Below are 16241 nucleotides of genomic sequence, written 5' to 3' on the forward strand. Positions count from 1 at the left end.
GGGTAGATGGGCAGAGTGTGTTTGGCTGTGAAAGCGGTGTCAAGGGAAGGTGAGGACCAGCAACAGCTCTAAGCCCTTAGATTTAGCGTTTGTCAGATATCGCTTGGGGGTTTGCACTTTGGGAGGTGGTTTGTGCCGGGACTGAGAGTTTTTTGGGAGTGCTGGGAGTTGAGGCAAAGGCAGATGGCCAGAGTGTGTTTGGCTGTGAAAGCGGTGTCAAGGGAAGATGAGGACCAGCAACAGCTCTAAGCCCTTAGGCCTATCGTATGGGAGAAATGGCTTGGAGGTTTGCACTTTGGGAGGTGGTCTGTGCCGGGAGTGAGAGTGAGAGTGAGCCTGAGAATGTGTGTTGGGAGTGCTGGGAGTTGAGGCAAAGGCAGATGGGCAGAGTGTGTTTGGCTGTGAAAGCGGTGTCAAGGGAAGGTGAGGACCAGCAACAGCTCTAAGCCCTTAGGCCTATCGTATGGGAGAAATGGCTTGGAGGTTTGCACTTTGGGAGGTGTTGTGTGCCGGGAGTGAGAGTGAGATTGAGCCTGAGAATGTGTGTTGGGAGTGCTGGGAGGCAAAGCCAGGGTAGATGGGCAGAGTGTGTTTGGCTGTGAAAGCGGTGTCAAGGGAAGGTGAGGACCAGCAACAGCTCTAAGCCCTTAGATTTAGCGTTTGTCAGAAATCGGTTGGGTGTTTGCACTTTGGGAGGTGGTCTGTGCCGGGACTGAGAGTTTTTTGGGAGTGCTGGGAGTTGAGGCAAAGGCAGATGGCCAGAGTGTGTTTGTCTGTGAAAGCGGTGTCAAGGGAAGGTGAGGACCAGCAACAGCTCTAAGCCCTTAGGCCTATCGTATGGGAGAAATGGCTTGGAGGTTTGCACTTTGGGAGGTGGTCTGTGCCGATAGTGAGAGTGTGTTGGGAGTGCTGGGAGGCAAGGCAAAGGCAGATGGCCAGAGTGTGTTTGGCTGTGAAAGCGGTGTCAAGGGAAGGTGAGGACCAGCAACAGCTCTAAGCTTTTAGGCCTATTGTATGGAAGAAATGGCTTCAGTGTTGGCACTTTGTTTGCTGGTCTCTGCCGGGAGTGAGAGTGAGATTGAGCCTGAGAATGTGTGTTGGGAGTGCTGGGAGGGAAAGCCAGGGTAGATGGGCAGAGTGTGTTTGGCTGTGAAAGCGGTGTCAAGGGAAGGTGAGGACCAGCAACAGCTCTAAGCCCTTAGGCCTATCGTATGGGAGAAATGGCTTGGAGGTTTGCACTTTGGGAGGTGTTGTGTGCCGGGAGTGAGAGTGAGAGTGAGCCTGAGAATGTGTGTTGGGAGTGCTGGGAGGCAAGTTAAAGGCAGATGGCCAGAGTGTGTTTGGCTGTGAAAGCGGTGTCAAGGGAAGGTGAGGACCAGCAACAGCTCTAAGCCCTTAGGCCTATCGTATGGGAGAAATGGCTTGGGTATTTTCATTTTGGGAGGTGGTGTGTGCCGGGAGTGAGAGTGAGATTGAGCCTGAGAATGTGTATTGGGAGTGCTGGGAGGCAAAGCCACGGTAGATGGGCAGAGTGTGTTTGGCTGTGAAAGCGGTGTCAAGGTAAGGTGAGGACCAGCAACAGCTCTAAGCCCTTTGATGTACCGTTTGTCAGATATCGCTTGGGGGTTTGCACTTTGGGAGGTGGTCTGTGCGCGGAGTGAGAGTGTTTTGGGAGTGCTGGGAGGCAAAGCCAGGGTAGATGGGCAGAGTGTGTTTGGCTGTGAAAGCGGTGTCAAGGGAAGGTGAGGACCAGCAACAGCTCTAAGCCCTTAGATTTAGCGTTTGTCAGATATCGCTTGGGGGTTTGCACTTTGGGAGGTGGTTTGTGCCGGGACTGAGAGTTTTTTGGGAGTGCTGGGAGTTGAGGCAAAGGCAGATGGCCAGAGTGTGTTTGGCTGTGAAAGCGGTGTCAAGGGAAGATGAGGACCAGCAACAGCTCTAAGCCCTTAGGCCTATCGTATGGGAGAAATGGCTTGGAGGTTTGCACTTTGGGAGGTGGTCTGTGCCGATAGTGAGAGTGTGTTGGGAGTGCTGGGAGGCAAGGCAAAGGCAGATGGCCAGAGTGTGTTTGTCTGTGAAAGCGGTGTCAAGGGAAGGTGAGGACCAGCAACAGCTCTAAGCTTTTAGGCCTATTGTATGGAAGAAATGGCTTCAGTGTTGGCACTTTGTTTGCTGGTCTCTGCCGGGAGTGAGAGTGAGATTGAGCCTGACAATGTGTGTTGGGAGTGCTGGGAGGGAAAGCCAGGGTAGATGGGCAGAGTGTGTTTGGCTGTGAAAGCGGTGTCAAGGGAAGGTGAGGACCAGCAACAGCTCTAAGCCCTTAGATGTAGCGTGTGTCAGAAATCGCTTGGGTATTTTCACTTTGGGAGGTGGTGTGTGCCGGGAGTGAGAATGAGATTCAACCTGAGAATGTGTGTTGGGAGTGCTGGGAGGCAAAGCCAGGGTAGATGGGCAGAGTGTGTTTGGCTGTGAAAGCGGTGTCAAGGGAAGGTGAGGACCAGCAACAGCTCTAAGCCCTTAGGCCTATCGTATGGGAGAAATGGCTTGGGTATTTTCATTTTGGGAGGTGGTGTGTGCCGGGAGTGAGAGTGAGATTGAGCCTGAGAATGTGTATTGGGAGTGCTGGGAGGCAAAGCCACGGTAGATGGGCAGAGTGTGTTTGGCTGTGAAAGCGGTGTCAAGGGAAGGTGAGGACCAGCAACAGCTCTAAGCCCTTTGATGTACCGTTTGTCAGATATCGCTTGGGGGTTTGCACTTTGGGAGGTGGTCTGTGCGCGGAGTGAGAGTGTTTTGGGAGTGCTGGGAGGCAAAGCCAGGGTAGATGGGCAGAGTGTGTTTGGCTGTGAAAGCGGTGTCAAGGGAAGGTGAGGACCAGCAACAGCTCTAAGCCCTTAGATTTAGCGTTTGTCAGATATCGCTTGGGGGTTTGCACTTTGGGAGGTGGTTTGTGCCGGGACTGAGAGTTTTTTGGGAGTGCTGGGAGTTGAGGCAAAGGCAGATGGCCAGAGTGTGTTTGGCTGTGAAAGCGGTGTCAAGGGAAGGTGAGGACCAGCAACAGCTCTAAGCCCTTAGGCCTATCGTAGGGGAGAAATGGCTTGGACGTTTGCACTTTGGGAGGTGGTCTGTGCCGGGAGTGAGAGTGAGATTGAGCCTGAGAATGTGTGTTGGGAGTGCTGGGAGGCAAAGCCAGGGTAGATGGGCAGAGTGTGTTTGGCTGTGAAAGCGGTGTCAAGGGAAGGTGAGGACCAGCAACAGCTCTAAGCCCTTAGTCCTATCGTATGGGAGAAATGCCTTGGGTATTTTCACTTTGGGAGGTGGTGTGTGCCGGGAGTGAGAGTGAGATTGAGCCTGAGAATGTGTGTTGGGAGTGCTGGGAGGCAAAGCCAGGGTAGATGGGCAGAGTGTGTTTGGCTGTGAAAGCGGTGTCAAGGGAAGGTGAGGACCAGCAACAGCTCTAAGCCCTTAGATGTAGCGTGTGTCAGAAATCGCTTGGGTATTTTCACTTTGGGAGGTGGTGTGTGCCGGGAGTGAGAATGAGATTCAACCTGAGAATGTGTGTTGGGAGTGCTGGGAGGCAAAGCCAGGGTAGATGGGCAGAGTGTGTTTGGCTGTGAAAGCGGTGTCAAGGGAAGGTGAGGACCAGCAACAGCTCTAAGCCCTTAGGCCTATCGTAGGGGAAAAATGGCTTGGACGTTTGCACTTTGGGAGGTGTTGTGTGCCGGGAGTGAGAGTGAGATTGAACCTGAGAATGTGTGTTGGGAGTGCTGGGAGGCAAGTTAAAGGCAGATGGCCAGAGTGTGTTTGGCTGTGAAAGCGGTGTCAAGGGAAGGTGAGGACCAGCAACAGCTCTAAGCCCTTAGGCCTATCGTATGGGAGAAATGGCTTCGGTATTTTCACTTTGGGAGGTGTTGTGTGCCGGGAGTGAGAGTGATTTGGGAGTGCTGGGAGGCAAGTTAAAGGCAGATGGCCAGAGTGTGTTTGTCTGTGAAAGCGGTGTCAAGGGAAGGTGAGGACCAGCAACAGCTCTAAGCCCTTAGGCCTATCGTATGGGAGAAATGGCTTGGAGGTTTGCACTTTGGGAGGTGGTCTGTGCCGATAGTGAGAGTGTGTTGGGAGTGCTGGGAGGCAAGGCAAAGGCAGATGGCCAGAGTGTGTTTGGCTGTGAAAGCGGTGTCAAGGGAAGGTGAGGACCAGCAACAGCTCTAAGCCCTTAGTCCTATCGTATGGGAGAAATGCCTTGGGTATTTTCACTTTGGGAGGTGGTGTGTGCCGGGAGTGAGAGTGAGATTGAGCCTGAGAATGTGTGTTGGGAGTGCTGGGAGGCAAAGCCAGGGCAGATGGCCAGAGTGTGTCTGGCTGTGAAAGCGGTGTCAAGGGAAGGTGAGGACCAGCAACAGCTCTAAGCTCTTAGATGTAGCGTGTGTCAGAAATCGGTTTGGTGGTGGCATTTTGGGAGGTGGTCTATGCCGAGAGTGAGAGTGTGTTGGGAGTGCTGGGAGGCAAGGCAAAGGCAGATGGACAGAGTGTGTTTGGCTGTGAAAGCGGTGTGAAGGGAAGGTGAGGACCAGCAACAGCTCTAAGCCCTTAGGCCTATCGTATGGGAGAAATGGCTTGGAGGTTTGCACTTTGGGAGGTGTTGTGTGCCGGGAGTGAGAGTGAGATTGAGCCTGAGAATGTGTGTTGGGAGTGCTGGGAGGCAAAGCCAGGGTAGATGGGCAGAGTGTGTTTGGCTGTGAAAGCGGTGTCAAGGGAAGGTGAGGACCAGCAACAGCTCTAAGCCCTTAGTCCTATCGTATGGGAGAAATGCCTTGGGTATTTTCACTTTGGGAGGTGGTGTGTGCCGGGAGTGAGAGTGAGATTGAGCCTGAGAATGTGTGTTGGGAGTGCTGGGAGGCAAAGCCAGGGCAGATGGCCAGAGTGTGTCTGGCTGTGAAAGCGGTGTCAAGGGAAGGTGAGGACCAGCAACAGCTCTAAGCTCTTAGATGTAGCGTGTGTCAGAAATCGGTTTGGTGGTGGCATTTTGGGAGGTGGTCTATGCCGAGAGTGAGAGTGTGTTGGGAGTGCTGGGAGGCAAGGCAAAGGCAGATGGCCAGAGTGTGTTTGTCTGTGAAAGCGGTGTCAAGGGAAGGTGAGGACCAGCAACAGCTCTAAGCCCTTAGGCCTATCGTATGGGAGAAATGGCTTGGAGGTTTGCAGTTTGGGAGGTGGTCTGTGCCGATAGTGAGAGTGTGTTGGGAGTGCTGGGAGGCAAGGCAAAGGCAGATGACCAGAGTGTGTTTGGCTGTGAAAGCGGTGTCAAGGGAAGGTGGGGACCAGCAACAGCTCTAAGCCCTTAGGCCTATCGTAGGGGAGAAATGGCTTGGTGGTTTGCACTTTGGGAGGTGTTGTGTGCCGGGAGTGATAGTGAGAGTGAGCCTGAGAATGTGTATTGGGAGTGCTGGGAGGCAAAGCCAGGGTAGATGGGCAGAGTGTGTTTGGCTGTGAAAGCGGTGTCAAGGGAAGGTGAGGACCAGCAACAGCTCTAAGCCCTTTGATGTACCGTTTGTCAGATATCGCTTGGGGGTTTGCACTTTGGGAGGTGTTCTGTGCGCCGAGTGAGAGTGTTTTGGGAGTGCTGGGAGGCAAAGCCAGGGTAGATGGCCAGAGTGTGTTTGGCTGTGAAAGCGGTGTCAAGGGAAGGTGAGGACCAGCAACAGCTCTAAGCCCTTAGGCCTATCGTAGGGGAGAAATGGCTTGGACGTTTGCACTTTGGGAGGTGGTCTGTGCCGATAGTGAGAGTGTGTTGGGAGTGCTGGGAGGCAAGTTAAAGGCAGATGGCCAGAGTGTGTTTGTCTGTGAAAGCGGTGTCAAGGGAAGGTGAGGACCAGCAACAGCTCTAAGCCCTTAGGCCTATCGTATGGGAGAAATGGCTTGGAGGTTTGCACTTTGGGAGGTGGTCTGTGCCGATAGTGAGAGTGTGTTGGGAGTGCTGGGAGGCAAGTTAAAGGCAGATGGCCAGAGTGTGTTTGGCTGTGAAAGCGGTGTCAAGGGAAGGTGAGGACCAGCAACAGCTCTAAGCTTTTAGGCCTATTGTATGGAAGAAATGGCTTCAGTGTTGGCACTTTGTTTGCTGGTCTCTGCCGGGAGTGAGAGTGAGATTGAGCCTGACAATGTGTGTTGGGAGTGCTGGGAGGGAAAGCCAGGGTAGATGGGCAGAGTGTGTTTGGCTGTGAAAGCGGTGTCAAGGGAAGGTGAGGACCAGCAACAGCTCTAAGCCCTTAGATGTAGCGTGTGTCAGAAATCGCTTGGGTATTTTCACTTTGGGAGGTGGTGTGTGCCGGGAGTGAGAATGAGATTCAACCTGAGAATGTGTGTTGGGAGTGCTGGGAGGCAAAGCCAGGGTAGATGGGCAGAGTGTGTTTGGCTGTGAAAGCGGTGTCAAGGGAAGGTGAGGACCAGCAACAGCTCTAAGCCCTTAGGCCTATCGTAGGGGAAAAATGGCTTGGACGTTTGCACTTTGGGAGGTGTTGTGTGCCGGGAGTGAGAGTGAGATTGAACCTGAGAATGTGTGTTGGGAGTGCTGGGAGGCAAGTTAAAGGCATATGGGCAGAGTGTGTTTGGCTGTGAAAGCGGTGTCAAGGGAAGGTGAGGACCAGCAACAGCTCTAAGCCCTTAGGCCTATCGTATGGGAGAAATGGCTTCGGTATTTTCACTTTGGGAGGTGTTGTGTGCCGGGAGTGAGAGTGATTTGGGAGTGCTGGGAGGCAAGGTTAAAGGCAGATGGCCAGAGTGTGTTTGTCTGTGAAAGCGGTGTCAAGGGAAGGTGAGGACCAGCAACAGCTCTAAGCCCTTAGGCCTATCGTATGGGAGAAATGGCTTGGAGGTTTGCACTTTGGGAGGTGGTCTGTGCCGATAGTGAGAGTGTGTTGGGAGTGCTGGGAGGCAAGGCAAAGGCAGATGGCCAGAGTGTGTTTGGCTGTGAAAGCGGGTGTCAAGGGAAGGTGAGGACCAGCAACAGCTCTAAGCCCTTAGGCCTATCGTATGGGAGAAATGGCTTGGACGTTTGCACTTTGGGAGGTGGTCTGTGCCGGGAGTGAGAGTGATAGTGAGCCTGAGAATATGTATTGGGAGTGCTGGGAGGGAAAGCCAGGGTAGATGGGCAGAGTGTGTTTTGCTGTGAAAGCGGTGTCAAGGGAAGGTGAGGACCAGCAACAGCTCTAAGCCTGTAGATGTAGCGTGTACAGAAATGGCTTTGGTATTTGCACTTTGGGAGGTGGTCTGTGCTGGGAGTCAGAGTGAGAGCGTGAGCGTGCTTGAGAATGTGTGTTGGGAGTGCTGGGAGGCAAGGGCAGCGCAGATGGGCAGAGTGCGTTTGGCTGTGAAAGCGGTGTCAAGGGAAGGTGAGGACCAGCAACAGCTCTAAGCTTTTAGGCCTATTGTATGGAAGAAATGGCTTCTGTGTTGGCACTTTGTCTGCTGGTCTCTGCCAGGAGTGAGAGTGAGATTGAGCCTGACAATGTGTGTTGGGAGTGCTGGGAGGGAAAGCCAGGGTAGATGGGCAGAGTGTGTTTGGCTGTGAAAGCGGTGGAAAGGGAAGGTGAGGACCAGCAACAGCTCTAAGCCCTTAGATGTAGCGTGTGTCAGAAATCGCTTGGGTATTTTCACTTTGGGAGGTGGTGTGTGCCGGGAGTGAGAATGAGATTCAACCTGAGAATGTGTGTTGGGAGTGCTGGGAGGCAAAGGCAGGGTAGATGGGCAGAGTGTGTTTGGCTGTGAAAGCGGGTGTCAAGGGAAGGTGAGGACCAGCAACAGCTCTAAGCCCTTAGGCCTATCGTATGGGAGAAATGGCTTGGAGGTTTGCACTTTGGGAGGTGTTGTGTGCCGGGAGTGAGAGTGAGAGTGAGCCTGAGAATGTGTGTTGGGAGTGCTGGGAGGCAAAGCCAGGGTAGATGGGCAGAGTGTGTTTGGCTGTGAAAGCGGTTGTCAAGGGAAGGTGAGGACCAGCAACAGCTCTAAGCCCTTTGATGTACCGTTTGTCAGATATCGCTTGGGGGTTTGCACTTTGGGAGGTGGTCTGTGCGCGGAGGTGAGAGTGTTTTGGGAGTGCTGGGAGGCAAAGCCAGGGTAGATGGGCAGAGTGTGTTTGGCTGTGAAAGCGGTTGTCAAGGGAAGGTGAGGACCAGCAACAGCTCTAAGCCCTTAGATTTAGCGTTTGTCAGATATCGCTTGGGGGTTTGCACTTTGGGAGGTGGTTTGTGCCGGGACTGAGAGTTTTTTGGGAGTGCTGGGAGTTGAGGCAAAGGCAGATGGCCAGAGTGTGTTTGGCTGTGAAAGCGGTGTCAAGGGAAGATGAGGACCAGCAACAGCTCTAAGCCCTTAGGCCTATCGTATGGGAGAAATGGCTTGGAGGTTTGCACTTTGGGAGGTGGTCTGTGCCGGGAGTGAGAGTGAGAGTGAGCCTGAGAATGTGTGTTGGGAGTGCTGGGAGTTGAGGCAAAGGCAGATGGGCAGAGTGTGTTTGGCTGTGAAAGCGGTGTCAAGGGAAGGTGAGGACCAGCAACAGCTCTAAGCCCTTAGGCCTATCGTATGGGAGAAATGGCTTGGAGGTTTGCACTTTGGGAGGTGTTGTGTGCCGGGAGTGAGAGTGAGATTGAGCCTGAGAATGTGTGTTGGGAGTGCTGGGAGGCAAAGCCAGGGTAGATGGGCAGAGTGTGTTTGGCTGTGAAAGCGGTGTCAAGGGAAGGTGAGGACCAGCAACAGCTCTAAGCCCTTAGATTTAGCGTTTGTCAGAAATCGGTTGGGTGTTTGCACTTTGGGAGGTGGTCTGTGCCGGGACTGAGAGTTTTTTGGGAGTGCTGGGAGTTGAGGCAAAGGCAGATGGCCAGAGTGTGTTTGTCTGTGAAAGCGGTGTCAAGGGAAGGTGAGGACCAGCAACAGCTCTAAGCCCTTAGGCCTATCGTATGGGAGAAATGGCTTGGAGGTTTGCACTTTGGGAGGTGGTCTGTGCCGATAGTGAGAGTGTGTTGGGAGTGCTGGGAGGCAAGGCAAAGGCAGATGGCCAGAGTGTGTTTGGCTGTGAAAGCGGTGTCAAGGGAAGGTGAGGACCAGCAACAGCTCTAAGCTTTTAGGCCTATTGTATGGAAGAAATGGCTTCAGTGTTGGCACTTTGTTTGCTGGTCTCTGCCGGGAGTGAGAGTGAGATTGAGCCTGAGAATGTGTGTTGGGAGTGCTGGGAGGGAAAGCCAGGGTAGATGGGCAGAGTGTGTTTGGCTGTGAAAGCGGTGTCAAGGGAAGGTGAGGACCAGCAACAGCTCTAAGCCCTTAGGCCTATCGTATGGGAGAAATGGCTTGGTGGTTTGCACTTTGGGAGGTGTTGTGTGCCGGGAGTGAGAGTGAGAGTGAGCCTGAGAATGTGTGTTGGGAGTGCTGGGAGGCAAGTTAAAGGCAGATGGCCAGAGTGTGTTTGGCTGTGAAAGCGGTGTCAAGGGAAGGTGAGGACCAGCAACAGCTCTAAGCCCTTAGGCCTATCGTATGGGAGAAATGGCTTGGGTATTTTCATTTTGGGAGGTGGTGTGTGCCGGGAGTGAGAGTGAGATTGAGCCTGAGAATGTGTATTGGGAGTGCTGGGAGGCAAAGCCACGGTAGATGGGCAGAGTGTGTTTGGCTGTGAAAGCGGTGTCAAGGTAAGGTGAGGACCAGCAACAGCTCTAAGCCCTTTGATGTACCGTTTGTCAGATATCGCTTGGGGGTTTGCACTTTGGGAGGTGGTCTGTGCGCGGAGTGAGAGTGTTTTGGGAGTGCTGGGAGGCAAAGCCAGGGTAGATGGGCAGAGTGTGTTTGGCTGTGAAAGCGGTGTCAAGGGAAGGTGAGGACCAGCAACAGCTCTAAGCCCTTAGATTTAGCGTTTGTCAGATATCGCTTGGGGGTTTGCACTTTGGGAGGTGGTTTGTGCCGGGACTGAGAGTTTTTTGGGAGTGCTGGGAGTTGAGGCAAAGGCAGATGGCCAGAGTGTGTTTGGCTGTGAAAGCGGTGTCAAGGGAAGGTGAGGACCAGCAACAGCTCTAAGCCCTTAGGCCTATCGTAGGGGAGAAATGGCTTGGACGTTTGCACTTTGGGAGGTGGTCTGTGCCGGGAGTGAGAGTGAGATTGAGCCTGAGAATGTGTGTTGGGAGTGCTGGGAGGCAAAGCCAGGGTAGATGGGCAGAGTGTGTTTGGCTGTGAAAGCGGTGTCAAGGGAAGGTGAGGACCAGCAACAGCTCTAAGCCCTTAGTCCTATCGTATGGGAGAAATGCCTTGGGTATTTTCACTTTGGGAGGTGGTGTGTGCCGGGAGTGAGAGTGAGATTGAGCCTGAGAATGTGTGTTGGGAGTGCTGGGAGGCAAAGCCAGGGTAGATGGGCAGAGTGTGTTTGGCTGTGAAAGCGGTGTCAAGGGAAGGTGAGGACCAGCAACAGCTCTAAGCCCTTAGATGTAGCGTGTGTCAGAAATCGCTTGGGTATTTTCACTTTGGGAGGTGGTGTGTGCCGGGAGTGAGAATGAGATTCAACCTGAGAATGTGTGTTGGGAGTGCTGGGAGGCAAAGCCAGGGTAGATGGGCAGAGTGTGTTTGGCTGTGAAAGCGGTGTCAAGGGAAGGTGAGGACCAGCAACAGCTCTAAGCCCTTAGGCCTATCGTAGGGGAAAAATGGCTTGGACGTTTGCACTTTGGGAGGTGTTGTGTGCCGGGAGTGAGAGTGAGATTGAACCTGAGAATGTGTGTTGGGAGTGCTGGGAGGCAAGTTAAAGGCATATGGGCAGAGTGTGTTTGGCTGTGAAAGCGGTGTCAAGGGAAGGTGAGGACCAGCAACAGCTCTAAGCCCTTAGGCCTATCGTATGGGAGAAATGGCTTCGGTATTTTCACTTTGGGAGGTGTTGTGTGCCGGGAGTGAGAGTGATTTGGGAGTGCTGGGAGGCAAGTTAAAGGCAGATGGCCAGAGTGTGTTTGTCTGTGAAAGCGGTGTCAAGGGAAGGTGAGGACCAGCAACAGCTCTAAGCCCTTAGGCCTATCGTATGGGAGAAATGGCTTGGAGGTTTGCACTTTGGGAGGTGGTCTGTGCCGATAGTGAGAGTGTGTTGGGAGTGCTGGGAGGCAAGGCAAAGGCAGATGGCCAGAGTGTGTTTGGCTGTGCAAGCGGTGTCAAGGGAAGGTGAGGACCAGCAACAGCTCTAAGCCCTTAGGCCTATCGTATGGGAGAAATGGCTTGGACGTTTGCACTTTGGGAGGTGGTCTGTGCCGGGAGTGAGAGTGATAGTGAGCCTGAGAATATGTATTGGGAGTGCTGGGAGGGAAAGCCAGGGTAGATGGGCAGAGTGTGTTTTGCTGTGAAAGCGGTGTCAAGGGAAGGTGAGGACCAGCAACAGCTCTAAGCCTGTAGATGTAGCGTGTACAGAAATGGCTTTGGTATTTGCACTTTGGGAGGTGGTCTGTGCTGGGAGTCAGAGTGAGAGCGTGAGCGTGCTTGAGAATGTGTGTTGGGAGTGCTGGGAGGCAAGGGCAGCGCAGATGGGCAGAGTGCGTTTGGCTGTGAAAGCGGTGTCAAGGGAAGGTGAGGACCAGCAACAGCTCTAAGCTTTTAGGCCTATTGTATGGAAGAAATGGCTTCTGTGTTGGCACTTTGTCTGCTGGTCTCTGCCAGGAGTGAGAGTGAGATTGAGCCTGACAATGTGTGTTGGGAGTGCTGGGAGGGAAAGCCAGGGTAGATGGGCAGAGTGTGTTTGGCTGTGAAAGCGGTGGAAAGGGAAGGTGAGGACCAGCAACAGCTGTAAGCCCTTAGATGTAGCGTGTGTCAGAAATCGCTTGGGTATTTTCACTTTGGGAGGTGGTGTGTGCCGGGAGTGAGAATGAGATTCAACCTGAGAATGTGTGTTGGGAGTGCTGGGAGGCAAAGCCAGGGTAGATGGGCAGAGTGTGTTTGGCTGTGAAAGCGGTGTCAAGGGAAGGTGAGGACCAGCAACAGCTCTAAGCCCTTAGGCCTATCGTATGGGAGAAATGGCTTGGAGGTTTGCACTTTGGGAGGTGTTGTGTGCCGGGAGTGAGAGTGAGATTGAGCCTGAGAATGTGTGTTGGGAGTGCTGGGAGGCAAAGCCAGGGTAGATGGGCAGAGTGTGTTTGGCTGTGAAAGCGGTGTCAAGGGAAGGTGAGGACCAGCAACAGCTCTAAGCCCTTTGATGTACCGTTTGTCAGATATCGCTTGGGGGTTTGCACTTTGGGAGGTGGTCTGTGCGCGGAGTGAGAGTGTTTTGGGAGTGCTGGGAGGCAAAGCCAGGGTAGATGGGCAGAGTGTGTTTGGCTGTGAAAGCGGTGTCAAGGGAAGGTGAGGACCAGCAACAGCTCTAAGCCCTTAGATTTAGCGTTTGTCAGATATCGCTTGGGGGTTTGCACTTTGGGAGGTGGTTTGTGCCGGGACTGAGAGTTTTTTGGGAGTGCTGGGAGTTGAGGCAAAGGCAGATGGCCAGAGTGTGTTTGGCTGTGAAAGCGGTGTCAAGGGAAGATGAGGACCAGCAACAGCTCTAAGCCCTTAGGCCTATCGTATGGGAGAAATGGCTTGGAGGTTTGCACTTTGGGAGGTGGTCTGTGCCGGGAGTGAGAGTGAGAGTGAGCCTGAGAATGTGTGTTGGGAGTGCTGGGAGTTGAGGCAAAGGCAGATGGGCAGAGTGTGTTTGGCTGTGAAAGCGGTGTCAAGGGAAGGTGAGGACCAGCAACAGCTCTAAGCCCTTAGGCCTATCGTATGGGAGAAATGGCTTGGAGGTTTGCACTTTGGGAGGTGTTGTGTGCCGGGAGTGAGAGTGAGATTGAGCCTGAGAATGTGTGTTGGGAGTGCTGGGAGGCAAAGCCAGGGTAGATGGGCAGAGTGTGTTTGGCTGTGAAAGCGGTGTCAAGGGAAGGTGAGGACCAGCAACAGCTCTAAGCCCTTAGATTTAGCGTTTGTCAGATATCGCTTGGGGGTTTGCACTTTGGGAGGTGGTTTGTGCCGGGACTGAGAGTTTTTTGGGAGTGCTGGGAGTTGAGGCAAAGGCAGATGGCCAGAGTGTGTTTGGCTGTGAAAGCGGTGTCAAGGGAAGATGAGGACCAGCAACAGCTCTAAGCCCTTAGGCCTATCGTATGGGAGAAATGGCTTGGAGGTTTGCACTTTGGGAGGTGGTCTGTGCCGGGAGTGAGAGTGAGAGTGAGCCTGAGAATGTGTGTTGGGAGTGCTGGGAGTTGAGGCAAAGGCAGATGGGCAGAGTGTGTTTGGCTGTGAAAGCGGTGTCAAGGGAAGGTGAGGACCAGCAACAGCTCTAAGCCCTTAGGCCTATCGTATGGGAGAAATGGCTTGGAGGTTTGCACTTTGGGAGGTGTTGTGTGCCGGGAGTGAGAGTGAGATTGAGCCTGAGAATGTGTGTTGGGAGTGCTGGGAGGCAAAGCCAGGGTAGATGGGCAGAGTGTGTTTGGCTGTGAAAGCGGTGTCAAGGGAAGGTGAGGACCAGCAACAGCTCTAAGCCCTTAGATTTAGCGTTTGTCAGAAATCGGTTGGGTGTTTGCACTTTGGGAGGTGGTCTGTGCCGGGACTGAGAGTTTTTTGGGAGTGCTGGGAGTTGAGGCAAAGGCAGATGGCCAGAGTGTGTTTGTCTGTGAAAGCGGTGTCAAGGGAAGGTGAGGACCAGCAACAGCTCTAAGCCCTTAGGCCTATCGTATGGGAGAAATGGCTTGGAGGTTTGCACTTTGGGAGGTGGTCTGTGCCGATAGTGAGAGTGTGTTGGGAGTGCTGGGAGGCAAGGCAAAGGCAGATGGCCAGAGTGTGTTTGGCTGTGAAAGCGGTGTCAAGGGAAGGTGAGGACCAGCAACAGCTCTAAGCTTTTAGGCCTATTGTATGGAAGAAATGGCTTCAGTGTTGGCACTTTGTTTGCTGGTCTCTGCCGGGAGTGAGAGTGAGATTGAGCCTGAGAATGTGTGTTGGGAGTGCTGGGAGGGAAAGCCAGGGTAGATGGGCAGAGTGTGTTTGGCTGTGAAAGCGGTGTCAAGGGAAGGTGAGGACCAGCAACAGCTCTAAGCCCTTAGGCCTATCGTATGGGAGAAATGGCTTGGTGGTTTGCACTTTGGGAGGTGTTGTGTGCCGGGAGTGAGAGTGAGAGTGAGCCTGAGAATGTGTGTTGGGAGTGCTGGGAGGCAAGTTAAAGGCAGATGGCCAGAGTGTGTTTGGCTGTGAAAGCGGTGTCAAGGGAAGGTGAGGACCAGCAACAGCTCTAAGCCTTTAGGCCTATCGTATGGGAGAAATGGCTTGGGTATTTTCATTTTGGGAGGTGGTGTGTGCCGGGAGTGAGAGTGAGATTGAGCCTGAGAATGTGTATTGGGAGTGCTGGGAGGCAAAGCCACGGTAGATGGGCAGAGTGTGTTTGGCTGTGAAAGCGGTGTCAAGGTAAGGTGAGGACCAGCAACAGCTCTAAGCCCTTTGATGTACCGTTTGTCAGATATCGCTTGGGGGTTTGCACTTTGGGAGGTGGTCTGTGCGCGGAGTGAGAGTGTTTTGGGAGTGCTGGGAGGCAAAGCCAGGGTAGATGGGCAGAGTGTGTTTGGCTGTGAAAGCGGTGTCAAGGGAAGGTGAGGACCAGCAACAGCTCTAAGCCCTTAGATTTAGCGTTTGTCAGATATCGCTTGGGGGTTTGCACTTTGGGAGGTGGTTTGTGCCGGGACTGAGAGTTTTTTGGGAGTGCTGGGAGTTGAGGCAAAGGCAGATGGCCAGAGTGTGTTTGGCTGTGAAAGCGGTGTCAAGGGAAGGTGAGGACCAGCAACAGCTCTAAGCCCTTAGGCCTATCGTAGGGGAGAAATGGCTTGGACGTTTGCACTTTGGGAGGTGGTCTGTGCCGGGAGTGAGAGTGAGATTGAGCCTGAGAATGTGTGTTGGGAGTGCTGGGAGGCAAAGCCAGGGTAGATGGGCAGAGTGTGTTTGGCTGTGAAAGCGGTGTCAAGGGAAGGTGAGGACCAGCAACAGCTCTAAGCCCTTAGTCCTATCGTATGGGAGAAATGCCTTGGGTATTTTCACTTTGGGAGGTGGTGTGTGCCGGGAGTGAGAGTGAGATTGAGCCTGAGAATGTGTGTTGGGAGTGCTGGGAGGCAAAGCCAGGGTAGATGGGCAGAGTGTGTTTGGCTGTGAAAGCGGTGTCAAGGGAAGGTGAGGACCAGCAACAGCTCTAAGCCCTTAGATGTAGCGTGTGTCAGAAATCGCTTGGGTATTTTCACTTTGGGAGGTGGTGTGTGCCGGGAGTGAGAATGAGATTCAACCTGAGAATGTGTGTTGGGAGTGCTGGGAGGCAAAGCCAGGGTAGATGGGCAGAGTGTGTTTGGCTGTGAAAGCGGTGTCAAGGGAAGGTGAGGACCAGCAACAGCTCTAAGCCCTTAGGCCTATCGTAGGGGAAAAATGGCTTGGACGTTTGCACTTTGGGAGGTGTTGTGTGCCGGGAGTGAGAGTGAGATTGAACCTGAGAATGTGTGTTGGGAGTGCTGGGAGGCAAGTTAAAGGCAGATGGCCAGAGTGTGTTTGGCTGTGAAAGCGGTGTCAAGGGAAGGTGAGGACCAGCAACAGCTCTAAGCCCTTAGGCCTATCGTATGGGAGAAATGGCTTCGGTATTTTCACTTTGGGAGGTGTTGTGTGCCGGGAGTGAGAGTGATTTGGGAGTGCTGGGAGGCAAGTTAAAGGCAGATGGCCAGAGTGTGTTTGTCTGTGAAAGCGGTGTCAAGGGAAGGTGAGGACCAGCAACAGCTCTAAGCCCTTAGGCCTATCGTATGGGAGAAATGGCTTGGAGGTTTGCACTTTGGGAGGTGGTCTGTGCCGATAGTGAGAGTGTGTTGGGAGTGCTGGGAGGCAAGGCAAAGGCAGATGGCCAGAGTGTGTTTGGCTGTGAAAGCGGTGTCAAGGGAAGGTGAGGACCAGCAACAGCTCTAAGCCCTTAGGCCTATCGTAGGGGAGAAATGGCTTGGACGTTTGCACTTTGGGAGGTGGTCTGTGCCGGGAGTGAGAGTGATAGTGAGCCTGAGAATATGTATTGGGAGTGCTGGGAGGGAAAGCCAGGGTAGATGGGCAGAGTGTGTTTGGCTGTGAAAGCGGTGTCAAGGGAAGGTGAGGACCAGCAACAGCTCTAAGCCTGTAGATGTAGCGTGTACAGAAATGGCTTTGGTATTTGCACTTTGGGAGGTGGTCTGTGCTGGGAGTCAGAGTGAGAGCGTGAGCGTGCTTGAGAATGTGTGTTG

Source organism: Pelecanus crispus, chromosome 29 (assembly GCF_030463565.1).
Source record: "Pelecanus crispus isolate bPelCri1 chromosome 29, bPelCri1.pri, whole genome shotgun sequence".
In the NCBI taxonomy this organism is placed as follows: domain Eukaryota; kingdom Metazoa; phylum Chordata; class Aves; order Pelecaniformes; family Pelecanidae; genus Pelecanus; species Pelecanus crispus.